This window comes from Stegostoma tigrinum, unplaced genomic scaffold (genome assembly GCF_030684315.1).
Source record: "Stegostoma tigrinum isolate sSteTig4 unplaced genomic scaffold, sSteTig4.hap1 scaffold_67, whole genome shotgun sequence".
Classification (NCBI taxonomy): domain Eukaryota; kingdom Metazoa; phylum Chordata; class Chondrichthyes; order Orectolobiformes; family Stegostomatidae; genus Stegostoma; species Stegostoma tigrinum.
Window position 1 is genome coordinate 809,975 of NW_026728611.1, and position 17,264 is coordinate 827,238.

A 17,264-nucleotide genomic window follows, 5' to 3' on the forward strand; every position below is an offset into this window, starting at 1 on the left:
ACACAGTGAAAACGCACAACATTCCCCCTCTTTTACCGACAATGAAAATTTTAATGAATAAACCCATGTGGTCATAAAAGACAATAATTTTACCAGTCAATGGAGTTCAAGTAGAAGTCATTGAAGTTTTCCGTGGTACCCCCAGAGTTAGTTAGTTCTGTTTCAGCTCCATTTAACATGGAGCTGCCCAGGACGTGACCATTGTCAGTTTCTGACTCTGAACATTCGTATTGGTGCAGGGTTGGAGTTGGGTTAGCGCCTTTGCAAGTCCTGTCATTTATTACACAAGCGGCTGCACGTCCAAAATGATCTCTGCGATTTCCAGTGAAGTGGAATTTCTTTTCACTGCTAAACTGGAAACCAGGATTTTCATCACAGCAGCAGAAGTACAATCATGCTTTCAGCACAGCTACAGCTGCTCGTTTCGCTGATAATGTTGGAAAGCTAAGCTTCACCACAGAAAGCAAAGCAGTAAGAAGCTACGACGCCCAGCGTGGGGCTCGAAACCACGACCCTGAGATTAAGAGTCTCATGCTCTACCAACTGACCTAGCCAGGCTTGACTTGCTTGTCTTATTTTTATCTAAAATCTTTATTTTCCCTTTTCACACCATCAAAGCCCATGCAACCTCATTTCAATGTGCCAAAGATGATTCACCTCGAAAATCACACGTTCCAAGTTCATTCCTCTCGATCACAAATAATATCATTGACATCTTCCAATTTTCAGTTGTTACTCCTTCAGACCATAATAATCCATTTTCATTTAACATTCAAAATTCATATTTAAATGTCGGTGCCCTCATCCATCAGCTACCCATACGACTGTCAGTCACTCTGGGAGGGTGAATCTGCTTCAATAAACCCAGTCATTTCTGCTACAGACTGTGTGAGATGTGTATCTATCTGCCCAGTCTCACTCAATACTTTCAGCACTTTGTTTGATCAGTACATCAGCAACTTCTGCAGCTTCTTATTTGGGGGCTTGATTTTCACAGTTCAGTCAAAAAATATTCAGAGATCAAGAAGAATTTGCTGCATTGCTTGTGCAATGCCATTTTTCACAGGAGAAGAACCGTTCATAGGGAGTGTCAGTTGAGTTTTCCCACGTGGAGCTAAGAGAAAATTCCACTCACTCGGAGATTGTGTCAAAGGTGCTCTGGGATTTATTGAGCGGAAGAAATCTTCCTGTTTGTTCTTGATCCTGTCCTTGGTGGATGGAGAAGATTGGCCCTGGTTGTAGGATCTTGCCTTCCAGGGATGTGCAGAAAGCGGCTGATTGAAGATGCAGTGGCCATGTTCTGCATGGGGGAAGATTGGACAGTGTGGTGACAAAATCCTGCTGCTTGTCCCTGTCTCACTGAGAGTGGAATTGGGGAAGGCACATTCATTGATGGGTTTGTCTGATTCCAAAGTCTTCATAAACCTCTATTAATTAAATGTAGGTACATACTTGGTTTAATTGTCGGAACACAATGTTGAGAATAACTGCATTAAAACCTGGATGTCTGAGGTCTGACTGGAAAACAGTGGAGCTGACAAAGTTTCAAAACTATCTTCTGAAGGCACAATCCCGATTGACAATCTTCTGTATCACCGGAAACATCATAGAGTAGTAAAACAAAGGAAGCTGCGCTCTTGGGCAGTCTTGAAACACAATTCTTTCTCTCAATAACTGAATGCACTGACTAATTGCAAAACCGAAGCTATTGGCATAAGGCTTTGCCGAAGCTCCTAATGCAGGGAGCCAGTCTCGTTGCACACCTGGACGTCTCACAGTTTTCAGCTCCTATCTCCAGTTTATGTGTGATGCTTACATGCATTAGAGTGGTGGAGTTAGCATGAACATGAGCAACAATGGTAACATGCACAGTGTGAACAACCAACAAAGATACTCACTGTCACTGCTCCAATTCAATGGTCCCTGCTTTGTGAGGCGGTGAGTTTTATTGGCAAAGAAAACACATTTGACATCCTGAGTCTGCTTCAGGGTCTCCTCTTTTACTGTTGGATTCATCATGAAGTTCCTTTCTGCTCTTCCACAAGCACTTCTGCTTCTCCTTTACTTGTATTCTCATCCCTTCATTCCCAGTTTGGCAGGAATAACGAGGTGAGGCAGAATAAACTGCAGCCTTACCAGGGAATGTGGTGATCTTGGCACAGAGACCACAAGCTGATCACTCTCATTTTCTAGTGTCATCGTTCAAACATTTTACACCAACAGTAAAGACGTCACTATAATCCTGTAATTGTGGCAGCATTGTTTTTTTTTCCTGTTGGATTAGGAATTCCAATTTGAGTTCTGGAGATTCGTAATCTTTTGAGACAAGAAATGTCTCCTTACCTCAGTCATAACGAAAGACACATTATCCGAGGAATGTCAGTCCAGTACAAAACATTCCATTCTCAGAGTGTCTCCGAATGTCAGGCTTTACACAGAGCAGAAACAGGAAATGAGCGGTATATACAGATGGACTGTCAAATAATGTGAAAGACGGCCAGTTGGTTACACAGAGACAAGGAGAGATAATTAGAAGCACATACTGTGGTTTACACTGGAAGGACTAATTCTCCACTCGACATGGCTGCTAAATGACAGAAAAGAAAAGAAAAGAAAAAACGAACAGAGAATTTCACCACCTCAGGGCGACAGACAGAGCATTAGTGCTGTTCAAGTCCCTTTAAATTTCAAAGGTTAATGCTGGTAAGCTAAGGAGCGAGTGTGGTTTTGATAAATAGGCTGATTCAAAAGATAAAGTTAACAATGTGTCCCTGCATTATACTATAGAAACACAAAGTTAACCTGGCAGTGACGAATGGTCAGTGGATCCGAAATGTTAACTCTGTTTCCGTCGGCAGATATTACCATGCTTGCTGAGTTTCTCTTTGAGCTCCTGTTTTTGTGTCAGATTTTCGCAGTTCTTTGTTTTATCTTAATTGATAACTTTTGGGACAAAACAGATCGGGTGTCAGCTCCTGAAAAATCAGTCAGAAGCGCCATCACCAACACAGAGTAGTACTACAGAGCTTCTACTCCCTTACGGGGAATCGGTCTCAGGCCGCAGCGGCGAAAGTGCTGAATGCTAACCATTAGTCCACCAGAGAACGCGACCGAAAAGATCGTGTCTTTGCTTCGTGATCCGCTTTTGCGAAATCATGTAGAACATAGAACATAGAACATAGAACAGTACAGCACAGAACAGGCCCTTCAGCCCACAATGTTGTGCGGACCATTGATCCTCATGTATGCACCCTCAAATTTCTGTGACCATATGCATGTCCAGCAGTCTCTTAAATGACCCCAATGACCTTGCTTCCACAACTGCTGCTGGCAACGCATTCCATGCTCTCACAACTCTCTGCGTAAAGAACCTGCCTCTGACATCCCCTCTATACTTTCCACCAACCAGCTTAAAACTATGACCCCTCGTGCTAGCCATTTCTGCCCTGGGAAATAGTCTCTGGCTATCAACTCTATCCATGCCTCTCATTATCTTGTATACCTCAATTAGGTCACCTCTCCTCCTCCTTTTCTCCAATGAAAAGAGACCGAGCTCAGTCAACCTCTCTTCATAAGATAAGCCCTCCAGTCCAGGCAGCATCCTGGTAAACCTCCTCTGAACCCTCTCCAAAGCATCCACATCTTTCCTATAATAGGGCGCCCAGAACTGGACGCAGTATTCCAAGTGCGGTCTAACCAAAGTTTTATAGAGCTGCAACAAGATCTCACGACTCTTAAACTCAATCCCCCTGTTAATGAAAGCCAAAACACCATATGCTTTCTTAACAACCCTGTCCACTTGGGTGGCCATTTAAAGGGATCTATGTATCTGCACACCAAGATCCCTCTGTTCCTCCACGCTGCCAAGAATCCTATCCTTAATCCTGTACTCAGCTTTCAAATTCGACCTTCCAAAATGCATCACCTCGCATTTATCCAGGTTGAACTCCATCTGCCACCTCTCAGCCCATCTCTGCATCCTGTCAATGTCCCGCTGCAGCCTACAACAGCCCTCTACACTGTCAACGACACCTTCGACCTTTGTGTCGACTGCAAACTTGCTGACCCATCCTTCAATTCCCTCGTCCAAGTCATTAATAAAAATTACAAACAGTAGAGGCCCAAGGACAGAGCCCTGTGGAACCCCACTCACCACTGACTTCCAGGCAGAATATTTTCCTTCTACTACCACTCGCTGTCTTCTGTTGGCCAGCCAATTCTGTATCCAAGCAGCTAAGTTCCCCTGTATCCCATTCCTCCTGACCTTCTGAATGAGCCTTCCATGGGGAACCTTATCAAATGCCTTACTGAAGTCCATATACACCACATCCACAGCTCGACCCTCATCAACCTTTCTAGTCACATCCTCAAAAAACTCGATAAGGTTTGTAAGGCATGACCTACCCCTCACAAAGCCGTGTTGACTGTATTTGATCAAGCCATGCTCTTCCAGATGGTCATAAATCTTATCCCTCAGAATCCTTTCTAACACCTTGCAGACGACAGACGTGAGACTTACCGGTCTATAATTGCCGGGGATTTCCCTATTTCCTTTCTTGAAGAGAGGAATTACATTTGCCTCTCTCCAGTCCTCAGGTACGACTCCAGTGGAGAGCGAGGATGCAAAGATCTTCGCAAGTGGCGAAGCAATTGCATTTCTCGCTTCCCAAAGCAGCCGAGGACAAATCTGATCCGGGCCTGGCGACTTGTCAATCTTAATGTTTGACAAAATTTTCAGCACATCAGCTTCCTCAAACTCTATCCATTCCAGCATGCACACCTGCTCTTCAAAGGTTTCATTCACTACAAAGTTGGTTTCTTTCGTAAAGACAGAAGCAAAAAACTCATTTAGGGCTTCCCCTACCTCCTCAGGCTCCACACACAAGTTCCCTATGCTATCCCTGATCGGCCCTACTCTTTCTTTGACCATTCTCTTATTCCTCACGTAAGTGTAAAATGCCTTTGTGTTTTCCCGGATTCCTTCTGCCAAGCCTTTCTCGTGCCCCCTCCTGGCTCTCCTCAGACCATTTTTGAGCTCCTTCCTTGCCTGCATGTAATCCTCTCTAGCTGAACTTGACCCTAGCTTCCTCCACCTTATGTAAGCTACCTTCTTCCTTTTCACTAGAAGCTCCACCGCTCTCGTCATCCAAGGTTCCTTAATCTTACCCCTTCTTGCCTGCCTCAGAGGGACATATTTACTCATCACTCCCAACAACTGTCCCTTAAACCATCTCCACATGTCTATAGTTCCCTTACCATGGAACAACTGCTCCCAGTCCATGCTTCCTAACTCATGTCTAATCGCATCATAGTTTCCTCTTCCCCAATTAAATATCCTCCCATTCTGCCTAATCCTCTCCTTCTCCATAGCTATGTAAAATGTGAGGCAGTTATGGTCACTATCACCAAAATGCTCTCCCACCACAAGATCTGATACCTGCCCCGGCTCGTTTCCGAGCACCAAGTCTAGAATGGCCTCTCCCCTCGTCGGCCTGTCAACGTACTGCGTTAGGAAACCCTCCTGAACACACCTTACAAAAACAGTTTCATTCAAATCTTCTGCTCGAAGGAGGTTCCAATCAATATTAGGAAAGTTAAAGTCACCCATTACAACAACCCTACTGCGTGCACACTTTTCCAAAATCTGTCGACCTATGCTTTCTTCAATCTCCCTGCTGCTATTGGGGGGCCTGTAGTAAACCCCTAACGAGGTGACTACTCCCTTGCTGTTCCTAATTTCCACCCATACTGACTCAGTAGGCAGATCTTCCTCGACAAAGGAAGCTTCTGTAGCTGTGATACCCTCTCTGATTAGTAGTGCTACACCCCTTCCTCTTTTTCCCCCCTCCCTATTCTTTTTAAATGTTCTAAACCCTGGAACATCCAGCAACCATTCCTGCCCATGAGAAACCCATGTCTCTGTTATGGCCACAACATCATAGCACCAGGTACTGATCCATGCTCTAAGTTCATCACTTTTATTCCTGATACTCCTTGCATTAAAGCAAACACACTTTAACCGATCCCTTGGTTCCTTCCCAGGAAAATCCTTCCCACTAGCTGGTCTACCTCTTGCTACTGCCTCACCTGCATCAACGCTCACCTCTGGTATACAGCTCAGGTTCCCACCCCCCTGCCATACTAGTTTAAACCCTCTCGAACTACTCGAGCAAACCTTCCACCCAGGACATTGGTCCCCTTCCAGTTCAGATGCAACCCGTCCTTCTTGTACAGGTCCCACCTTCCCCAGAAGGCATCCCAATTATCAACATATCTGAAGCCCTCCCTCCTACACCAGCTGCGTAGCCACGTGTTCAGCTGCGCCCGCTCCCTGTTCCTCACCTCGCTATCTCGTGGCACCGGTAGTAAACCAGAGAACACTACTCTGTTCGTCCTGCTCTGCAGCTTCCATCCTAACTCCCTGAAATCACTTTTTATATCCTCAAACCTATTTCTGGCTATATCATTTGTGCCAATATGTAACACGATTTCTGGCTGTTCGCCCTCCCCTTTCAGAACTTTATACACCCGATCGGAGACGTCCCGGACCCTGGCACCAGGGAGGCAACATACCTTCCGGGAATCCCGATCTTGCCCACAAAGTCTCCTGTCGATTCCCCTAACTATCGAGTCCCCTACCATGAGTACTTTTCTATTCTGCCCCCTTCCCTTCTTTGCCACAGTGTCAGGCTCAGTGCCAGAGAACTGACTACTATGGCTTTCCTCTGGTAGGTCATCCCCCCCAGCAGTATCCAAAACGGTATACTTATTGCTGAGGGGAATGCCCACAGGGGATCTCTGCACTGTCTGTCTGTCTGTCCCCTTTCCTCCCCCTAACTGTAACCCATCTATCCTCGTCCTGAGCCTTAGGAGTGACCAACTCCCGATAACGCCTCTCAATTACCCCCTCTGCCTCCCGAATGATCCGTAGTTCATCCAGCTCCGCCTTGCTGATATATCTGGTCACTGCTTTCCTTCCCGGCTGCCCCTCTGGTCCTCGTCACTTCCTCTGGTGCTCCCGCTCCTTCTCTGAAAGAGGAAAAAAACACCGCTGCCCGCTATTGGTAAGTAATTTTAAAAATAAACTGCTTTACCTTAGTTGCAGTCTTCCGGGTCCGTCTTGCCTCCGCTGCTGCTCGCACTCAAAAAAAAAAGTAGAAAGAGAAGGGCTGACAGAGAAGGAGAAATCCCAGGGAGAGAACAAGAAAGGACAGGTACAGAGAGAAATCGAAGGAGAGGAGAGCGAATAGATACCGCGGGCAGCGAGTGATGGAGAGAGGGGAGGGGGATGGTCACAGATAGAAAGAGCATCAGGCAGAAACAGTAAGATCCCATTGGGCAGAGAGAAAGGTGTGGAGGGAGGTGAAGAAGAAAAGTCGGAAACGGGAGAAGCTGAACGTTAAAACAGTTCCTGCAAAAACTGGGGGAAGGGGTGAGAGAGTTGGGGGAGGGATCTGAGGGGTGGGATGATGGTGAATGCTGAGCTGTGAATTCTGTGGGGAGACAGAGATTTAGAGAAAGCTGTGGGAAGGACAGGCAACTGGGAATATGGAGGCAGAGAGAGAGAGGGAGACAGTGGGATCTGTGGGACCAGACTGTGCAGCAGCCCCACATCATCCCAGGTTTCAGCTCCAAAATCAAATCTCCTCGGGGGCAGGTGTGGAAAGACAGAGAAATGAAAATTGAGCAAATAAATAAAAGCATCAAAAGCACAGCAAGATCCCACAGAAGGTTGGACTTCACAACCTGACAGCTTCCCAGTCCCCCAGCAGAGCCCCTGATGTTAAACTGAGAGAACGGCGAACAGGAAGGTGTCTCAACCTGTCTCAGGCCTGTCCCAGTGTTTCTGGTTGGGGGGCGGGAGAAATGTTTACTCCAGAGGCTGGGATTCACACCCCCATCCCCACTCCCAGACTCTGTTTGTCTTCCTCTGTCTGTGCCCAAGCTTCAGTCTCTCTGAAATCCCCCAGGGAGAGAGAGAGGGGGAAATTGATCACATCAAAGCCAATAGCTTTTAAAACGAAAATAAAGAGGATCAAAACAAGGACCCATCACTGACTGTCTTCCAAAATCTCCCCAGTTTCTCAGCACTTTATCCCCATTTTAAATCCAGAGAATGGGAACAGATTTCAACTGGATTCAAGGGGCAAATGCTTTCTGACTGCCCCCAGGGTTGGTTTTCTGACAGCCTGGGCTATAACTCAGTGGGAGGAGTGAACCCACAGGGCCTGTGTCTCTCATTCCCTCCGTGTTTAACCTGCCCCCTCCAGCTGGTTCTCTGACATTATGGGGTGGGGGCGTGTTGTAAAACAAAACCAATGCCCCCTCCCCCCGACTCTACACCCATTCACCGGGCTCAGGCCCCGTGTCTATTCTGTCCCAGATTAGTGCTGTTTCTACGTGAAATATTAAAAATGAGCCTTCCACTGGTACAGTCACCTCTCTGTTTCTCTTTCTCTCTTTCCCTTCTGCCCTGTGCTTTCTCTCTCTGTCCCTATCACTGTCTCTGTCTCTGTTGAGCTTTCTCTTGCTCGATAATTGCTCAATGCCTCACTCTCTCTCTATTCCCTCTCTATTTGATAGTAATGCTCTCTCCTGCTTCACATTCGCCACATGTCCCTGCAGACAGCCTGAGGGAGACATGGAGCCCAAAGGGATACACAGCAAGATCCCACAGACTACGGTATGCCGGATCTCTGATGGATTCCCTTAACAACCTGCGGGAGCCCACCCCACCACCACCACAGCACCCCCACAAAAGGAGGAGCAGACATAGGAATGAAGGACATTCTGTACAGCAGGATCCCACCTGCTGTCCCCTGCAGTGCCCCTGCACCGCCCCCCGCAGACTGAAGAAGCCTGAAAGTTTCAGTATCATTACCACCCACTTTCAGAAACCCTTTCCCCCACCGCCCCGTCTCATCTGAATTTGGAAAGTGTAGCCTCGCTACTGTACAGCAAACGGCTGCAGGCTGTTCCCACACAGCAAGATCCCACAGGCTGCATAGTGTGAAAAAAGGGCCTCCCCCACCAGCAAATACTAAGCTCTCCCATTTCAACTTGGAGCTGGGCTCGGACTGAACATGGGAGTTAACTCCTCACCACCACCTCCCTCGATCCTGTACCTAGCCCTCCTAAACATGCCCACCTTTTCTATCTGTTTCAGCTGTGATAACAAAGTGTGGGCCTGGATGAAGACAGCAGGCCAAGCAGCATCTTAGGAGCATAAAAGCTGCTGTTTCGAGCCTACTCCCTTTTCTGATGAAGGGTCTAGGCCTGGAACATCAATGTTTTATGCTCCTAAGATGCTGCTTGGCCTGCTGTGTTCATCCACCCTACACTTTGTTATCTCGGATTCTCCAGCATCTGCAGTTCCCATATTCTCTGTTTCAGCTGTATTCCTTTTCCCTCCAACACTCCCGTCTTCACCCCACCCCCACCAACACACTCCCTGCTGTGCAATGTCCCACAAACAGCCAAATGTGAAAATGGCCACGCGTTGATGGAGGAGCTTAACTCATCCTGAACACTGATGTAGAGGGAGTGGGGGTGGTTCATTAGAACCTGCAGTTTCTGCCCCTTTCAAATGCTGAGCCTCTCCCCTGTCCCAGACCCTGCACTGAGTGACCCCCCGCCACCCCTACCAGAGATCAGAATAAGGTCCCAGTCAATGGGAACAATTCCCTCCATTCACCCCCAAACCTCACAGACAGGCCAAGAGGGGCCAAGAGGTGGGATTGGGATATGGGGCAGTGGGGCGAGGTCATGGGATCCTACTCTTGCTTTCCCACATCCTGGCATCCCCACCCTACCCACCCACCTCTCCATTAAAATGATAATAAGTCCCAGCAGAGTTTCTCCCAGATATTCCAAGATGAAATGCAGGAGAGAAAACAGTTTGATGGATGGACAGGAGTATCCAGCTCACCCCTTCCCTCCCCTCTCCTATTGCCTTCAGCTCACCGATACACTTCATTCGAGTGGTGCCTGTACCTTCCATTTATTGCTTGCTGCCTCGTGGCCCCATCTGATACACAGAAATGACTCATAAAGCATCACATAGGGTTAGGATTCCTGCTCTCCCCCAGCCCTCCCCTCTCCCCATCACCATACACAACATCCAGAAGGGGTTAAAATTGGGATGAACAAACAACTGCACAGCAAGATCCCAACACAGTCTCACTGCTTTACAATAGAAGCACGTCAAAAACCCAGCTTTTGTGCTCCTAAGATGCTACTTGGCCTGCTGTGTTCATCCAGCTCCACACTTTGTAACACTATTCCGTTATCGTCCGTATGTTTTTCCAACGACCAATTAAACGCCTTTAAAGTTGGTGAGTCTACTACTGTCGCAGGCAGGGCATTCCATGCCCTTATTACTCTCTGAGTAAAGAACCTACCTCCATCCTCTGTCCTACATCCATCACCACTCAATTTAAAGCTATGTCTCCTCGTGCTAGCCATCATCATCTGAGGATAAAGGCTCTCACTGTCCACCCTATCTAATCCTCTGATCATCTTGTACGTCTCTGTTAGGTCACCTCCTCATCGTCTTCCTCTCTAAGAGGCGGAAAAGAAACAAAATTTTGAAAGCCATGTTAGAAATAACTGCATGTGGTGCAGGCCAGGGAGAGACAGGGGCAGAAGAGAGAGAGAAAGAGAGTTTGATTCTGGGAGCCACACTGATGGCAGGAAAATCCCGAGAGATCCTCAGCAAATATCCCCACTATATTTCCATTCCTGCCTTTTGGGGCGTCTGCAGTCAGGCTCTTCGATGCTATTATGAGACCAGTGTTAAATATTTTCAAACTGCACTGACAGAACCAACAGGGCTTTAAAAAGGTTTCGAAGAACAAGGAATGGTAAAGCTTTGCTGCCCTAGAATTAACATCTCAATGACCAGGAAAATCCAACAAAAGACTCCAGTCCTGGGAATTACCATCTCTATCACACAGAGGCCTCCCTAATGAGCAGCCTGAGGGACATTGCAATGTGTCAGAGGTGGAGTCTGCAAACCATTCACTGAGAAATGTATCAGGTTTACACTGTGTAGTGATAATAAAATGTGAGGCTGGATGAACACAGCAGGCCAAGCAGCATCTCAGGAGCACAAAAGCTGACGTTTCGGGCCTAGACCCTTCATCAGAGAGGGGGATGGGGAGAGGGAACTGGAATAAATAGGGAGAGAGGGGGAGGCGGACCGAAGATGGAGAGTAAAGAAGATAGGTGGAGAGAGTGTAGATGGGGAGGTAGGGAGGGGATAGGTCAGTCCCCTCCCTACCTCTCCACCTATCTTCTTTACTCTCCATCTTCGGTCCGCCTCCCCCTCTCTCCCTATTTATTCCAGTTCCCTCTCCCCATCCCCCTCTCTGATGAAGGGTCTAGGCCCGAAACGTCAGCTTTTGTGCTCCTGAGATGCTGCTTGGCCTGCTGTGTTCATCCAGCCTCACATTTTATTATCTTGGAATTCTCCAGCATCTACAGTTCCCATTATCTCTCTACACTGTGTAGTGAGCAGCTCTCCCTGTTTGGTTGAGATTGTGCGTGTGTATGTGTGTTTATTAATATTTTTAAACCTTTGTTTTATTACCAGCTTATGATTTGTTTGGTAGTTTGATGTTGCTATGATGTTTTGTAGCGCCGTGGAGGTGGGGTAGTGCAGATAGGCCTGGCCTCTGGTTGTGTAATTTTGCTGCAAAATGCTTTAGTTCGCCCTTTCAACTAACCTTTTCTCTTTTATCCCCAGGAATTTCTGGTTTGGAAAGCTACAATGTGAAGATCCAAAATGTCTGGGGCCAGGAAAGCTTTTAAAAAGAACAACTTCCTGAGGGATTAAGAGATAACATAATGTGGAGCTGGATGAACACAGCAGGCCAAGCAGCATCAGAGGAGCAGGAAAGCTGAAGTTTCGGGCCGAGACCTTTCTTCAAAAATGGGGGAGGGGGAGGACGTTCTGAAATAAATAGGGAAGCGGGGGAGATAGACAGAAGATGGATAGAGGAGAAGATCGGTGGAGAGGAGACAGACTGGTCAAAGAAGAGGGGATGGACCCAGTAAAGGTGAGTGTAGTTGGAGAGCTAGGGAGGGGATAGGTCATTCCAGGGAGGACAGACAGGTCAAGGGGGTGGGATGAGGTTAGTATGTAGGAGATGGGGTGGGGCTTGAGGTGGGAGGAGGAGATATGTTGAAAGACAGGTTAGGGAGGAGGGAAGGAGCTGGGCTGGTTTTGGGGTGCAGTGGGGGAGAGGAAATTTTGAAGCTTGTCAAATTCACATTGATACCATTGGGCTGCAGGGTTCCCAAGCGGAATATGAGTTGCTGTTCTTGCACCCTTCGGGTGCCATCTTTGTGGCACTGCAGGAGGCCCAGGATGGACATGTTGTCTGCGGAATGTGAGGGGGAGTTGAAATGGTTCACGACTGGGAGGTGCAATTGTTTTATTGTGAACTGAGAGATGGTGTTCTGCAAAGCGGTCCCCAAGCCTCCGTTTGATTTCCCCAATGTAGAGGAGGCCACAATGGGAACAGCGGATACAGTACACCACATTGGCAGATGTGCAGGTGAACACCTGGTGATGTGGAGAGTCTTCTTGGGGCCTGGGATGGGGGTGAGGGAGGATGTGTTGGGGCAGGTGTAGCACTTCCTGCGGTTGCAGGGTAAGGTGCTGGGTGTGGTGGGGAGTGTGGAGCAGACAAGGAAGTCACAGAGAGAGTGGTCCCTCCGGAAGGCAGATAAGGGTGGAGATGGAAAAATGTCTTTGGTGGTGGGTTCTGATTGCAGATGGCAGAAGTGTCGGAGGATGATACGTTGGATCGAGAGGTTGGTGGGGTGGTATGTGAGGAAGAGGGGGCTTCTCTTTTGGTAGTTATTGCGGGGACGCGATGAGGCGCAGGAAATGTGAGATATACGGTCGAGGGCATTCTCAACTACTGTGGTGGGGGGAGTTGCTGTCCTTGAAAGACAAGGACATCTGAGATGTATGAGAGTGGAATGCCTCATCCGGAGCAGTTGTGGTAGAGGTGAAGGAATTGGGAATAGGGTGTGGCATTTTTGCAGGAAGGTGGGGGGGGAGGAGGTTATTCTAGGTAGCTGTGGGAGTCAGTGGGCTTGAAATGGATATCAGTTTCTAGGTGGCTGCCCGAGATGGAGACAGAGAGGCCCAGAAAGGAGAGAAAAGTATTAGAGATGGTGCAGGTGAACTTAAGTTTGGGGTGGAAGATGTTGGTGAAGTGGATGAACTGTCCGTGCACCTCGTGGGAGCATGCGGTGGCGCTGATACAATCATCAATGTAACAGAGGAAGAGGTGAGGTTTAGGGCCAGTGTAGCTTCGGGAGAGGGATTGTTCCACGTAACCGACAGAGAGGCAGACGTAGCTTGGCCAAAGCGGATACGCACGGCCGCCCCCTTTGCTTCCAGAGGGGGACAACATTGGCCAGATGCCTGTTCCCACTGCATCCCATGAGGGGCCTGCATGAGCCATATCTCTGTCTGACCCTGAGGTTTAATGTGGGTTATGCAGGAGGGCAACATGATAAAATGTGACAATGAGAGAAAGATTTGAAGAATGGAAAGAGTAGGACAAACAGGAGAGCCAGGGAGAGTATTTGAGATTGTGAATTAACTGTAATGTCAGATTCTGGGGTCACAGGAAATAATTAAACTGAGCCAGCATCACAGAAGGGAATAAAATCAGATTATCTGACTGCTGGGACACTGCTGCATGTGGGATCTTGTTGTGTATTATTGTCCCAGTTCCATTGTTACAGGCTGTGACTGTTTTAATCGGGTAACTCACCATTTCAAAGCTTTACAAAGGGACCGGCATGGAAACTCAACGCATCACCCGATGTGTTTGTATTCAGATGTTGCCGAGAGACTGGCCGTGTGACAGAGAGGAAATCCCAGGATCTTGTTGCACTGTGTCTGCTTTGCCTTTCAACCATTCCTGTCTCTTTTTTTCTCCAAAGTGATTCGTAGATCCAAAGGGGAAGCGTTTTGGGCCCACAAAACATTGAACAAGGGCTTTCTCCAAAGCGGGAACATCATCCTGAGGCTTATTGGGCAGGCTGTGCCCCAGGGTTTGAAGCTTGGGGTTAAATTAATCGGGGCCTTGGAATTTGACACAAACATGGCTCCCCAAGGAGGAAATTAAAACTGTAAATGTGAAACCTCACAAAAAAATTGTTCTGATGTCAGGGTAATAATGTGTGAATGTGAAGTCGACATTGTGAGTGAGAGACAGGCTTGCAACAGGGAGAAGGGCACGAGAGAAGAGAGAGGGAGGGAGAGGCATTTGAGATTCCTAAGTATCTGTCATCGTCGTGCCTGGGGATACAGAAAACATTTACCCTTTAACCAACATCATCTTGTTCATGACACATTGCTGGCAGTGGGATCTTTCTGTGCCTCATTGGCCTGCAGCAATGTGACTGTCTCGATAATTTCCTCCTTGTAACCTTGCCTCATGGGTCAGGGATTGAAATTTCCCAAAGTTTTCCCCAATTTGAGCAGAGCCTGGCATTGATGAGGGATGGCTTGTGTGAAGGAGAGACATCAAATCCTAGCCTCTTGCTATGCGATTTCTTTAGCAGTGTCCTTCCTTCCCGGTTGCAATATTTTTTCCCCTCTTGCTCTGTCCATTTCTTTTGAAACTACAATGGGACAAGAAATCCTCTTGTACACAAGCTTCCTCCAGTGTGAGGAGCGGCAAGGGGGTCAGGTCTTGGCCAGAGGCCTGTTCAACAGGCTGCACACCGCGGGGCCCATGTGAGGTGTATTTATTTATTACTTCAAGATCTGAATTCCTCTGGTGTACCCTGGTTTTCTTTTAGGAGCCTCCAGGTAACTTTTAAAAACAAGTTTGAAGCCTGGGGTTAAAGTAACTGGAGCTTTGGGATTTGACAAAAACATGTTACTTCTCCTCCCAGTGAGTGTCTGACAGACAGGACTCCCCACGGAGGAAATTAAAACCATAAATGTGAAACTCTCTCCTAAGACTCATTCTCACGTCAGAGTAATGTGTGATGTGTGCAGGTCAGGATGAAACAAAACTGACAATGACATAAACAAAATATTGTTTGGCTATTTTACTTCATTCCCCTGAGTAACTGCGAAGGCATCTCTGTCTTTCTCTCTCTGTCTCCTCTCCTGAAACCTCTCCAGCTTCCTCTCATTGTTCTTTTTTTTGACAAACAAATAGAAACATCTCACACACAGCAACATGACCCATCATTATTTGAAATGGGGGAGTTAGAAATATTGTGCAATACAAGGTGATATTTTTCACAAAAAACACAGATGTAGACAAAAAACAGTGAGTGCGCGGGAGCGAGCGATAAAGGGACAAGATGTGTCTTTGTGGCTGTGCTGGAAAAGGGAGACAGGGTCTGGGGGAGGGGGCATGTTGTGGGGGAGAGAACTGGGGTCTCCAATATCTCTTCACTGCCCAGCTCCAATCACTTTGTTCTAGAAAGTGCCATCCACCAAATTACATCCTGGGATGGAGGGGGTGATTTTTGTCCCGAAGAAACTGATAGCCTCTTCCCTGAATGGAAATCGCAATTTCAGCACATTTTGGAGCAGGAAGGGGTGACCTGTAGGATCACACTGTGTATCAATGACCTGCAGCATTACTGGCACAGAATGCTGGGAAACAGTGCCCCGGTTTAGCCAAAACAGAATATTCTTAAATATCAAGGTCAAAAACTTTTTTAATGATAAAGATTGCAATGCACAAGATTCAATCTGGGACAGAGAGAGAGAGAGAGAAAGGATCAGGCATGAGGGGAGTGGGGAGGAACAAGTGAGAGAGGAAGAAATACAGAAAGATGAGATTTAGAAGGGAGTGAGAGAGAGCGGCATGAAAAGAGGTGGAGGGGGGAGAGACACAGAGAGAAGAGAGAAAGAAGCAAGTATTTTGAAGTAGCAGGATTGGTCCCTCTTTGTCAGCCTGGAGCCAGAATTGAGCCCTTAACCAGCATCAGTGAGACACACAATCTGTCTGCAGCCACACTGCTGCTTGTGGGATCTTGCTGTGTGTCAAATTACCTGCAGTGTGGCCTACATTGCAACAAGATGCCCAGTGTCCAAACGTTGTTTACAGAGCCTTCGCTATTACATTTTATTTGTCTCTCTGTCTCACTCTGTCCATCTCCTTCTCCACACACCTTCCTCAGACTGGGGTCTTCCTCCCTTTCTCTCTGATCATATTCCAGCTCTTTCTTTCTCTCTTACTTTATCTCTTTCCCCGTTCCCTCTCGCCATTGCCATTCCTCAGTTTAGGCCTTCCCCATTCCCACCACTCTCTCCAGACCGTCCCACCATTTTAGACTGTCAATGCTGCAGTGTGACAGGCCAGCGTTACTAAATGGCAGGGGTGACAACATTTCAGTCACAGAGGTATAATTCAGAGACAGTGTTGGGGGGAAAGGGAGATGGAGACAGAGAGGAAAAGCTTAGAAAGGTGTGGATGGGAGTGAGATCGGAGGGCTGTAGGAGTGGGAGGTGGGGATGTATGGGAGGCAGGGAATAGATACAAGGGCTGTGGGTGGGGATCGCTAGTCATTGGGATCTTGCTGTGCAGTTGTTTGTTCATTCCAACTTTAGCCCCTTCTGGGTGTTGTATATGAAGATGGGGAGAGGGGAGGGCTGGGGGAGATCAGGAATCCTAACCCTACGTGAAGCTTTGTGAGTCATATCTGTGTTTCAGATGGGGCCACATGGCAGCAAGCAATCAATGGAAGATGCGGGTGTCAGGTTCGTTTTCGGAGACCCTCACGGACTTGCTGCAATAACAAGACACTGACCTGTTTAGAAAAACACAAATCCTTTTATTACCAAGCAAGTAAGCTGTGGAGAATTACTGTACTCAACCCAGCACAGAGTGCAGAGCCTCACAAGTAATTCTCCCCGAGCAGCGGACAGTCCCCGCTTTTTATACTTTACAAAGACATGATACATAAAACAGATGTAATGGGAGCTGCTTGGCCTACTGTGTTCATCCAGCTTCACACTTTGTTACCCTGATACAGAAAACGATTTCACAACTTACAATGACATTATACATGAAACAATTACTACAACAGACAAAGACAGGATACCAAACAGTTATTACATCTACAACATAAAAGACCAGGATATAGTAACGATTGCTGGTGAAGTGGCTGCTAATGGCAGGAGGCGATTTTGAGTTGTTGTCTGGGACAGATTCTGATTTCTAGTTGCCAGTGTGTCTGGCTGGATCCAAATCAGTGCCCTGGCCCCT

The 17,264-nt window shown here is 47.4% G+C and overlaps 1 long non-coding RNA gene and 1 other non-coding gene across 3 annotated transcripts; one reads left to right on the forward strand and one right to left on the reverse strand.

Moving 5' to 3' along the window:
• Window positions 1–485: 485 nt before the first annotated feature.
• On the reverse strand, window positions 486–558 carry trnak-cuu (transfer RNA lysine (anticodon CUU)). Its single transcript has one exon. It is a non-coding gene; the product is annotated as a tRNA-Lys (tRNA).
• A 6,453-nt stretch (window positions 559–7,011) lies between these two features.
• LOC132209122 (uncharacterized) lies at window positions 7,012–16,859 on the forward strand. Of its 2 annotated transcripts, none has more exons than XR_009445216.1 (3): window positions 7,012–7,064; window positions 11,747–12,059; window positions 16,710–16,859. It is a non-coding gene; the product is annotated as an uncharacterized LOC132209122 (long non-coding RNA). The 2 variants fall into 2 exon arrangements; XR_009445215.1 differs by lacking the exon at window positions 16,710–16,859 and adding an exon at window positions 13,969–14,310.
• The last annotated feature ends 405 nt before the right edge of the window (window positions 16,860–17,264 follow it).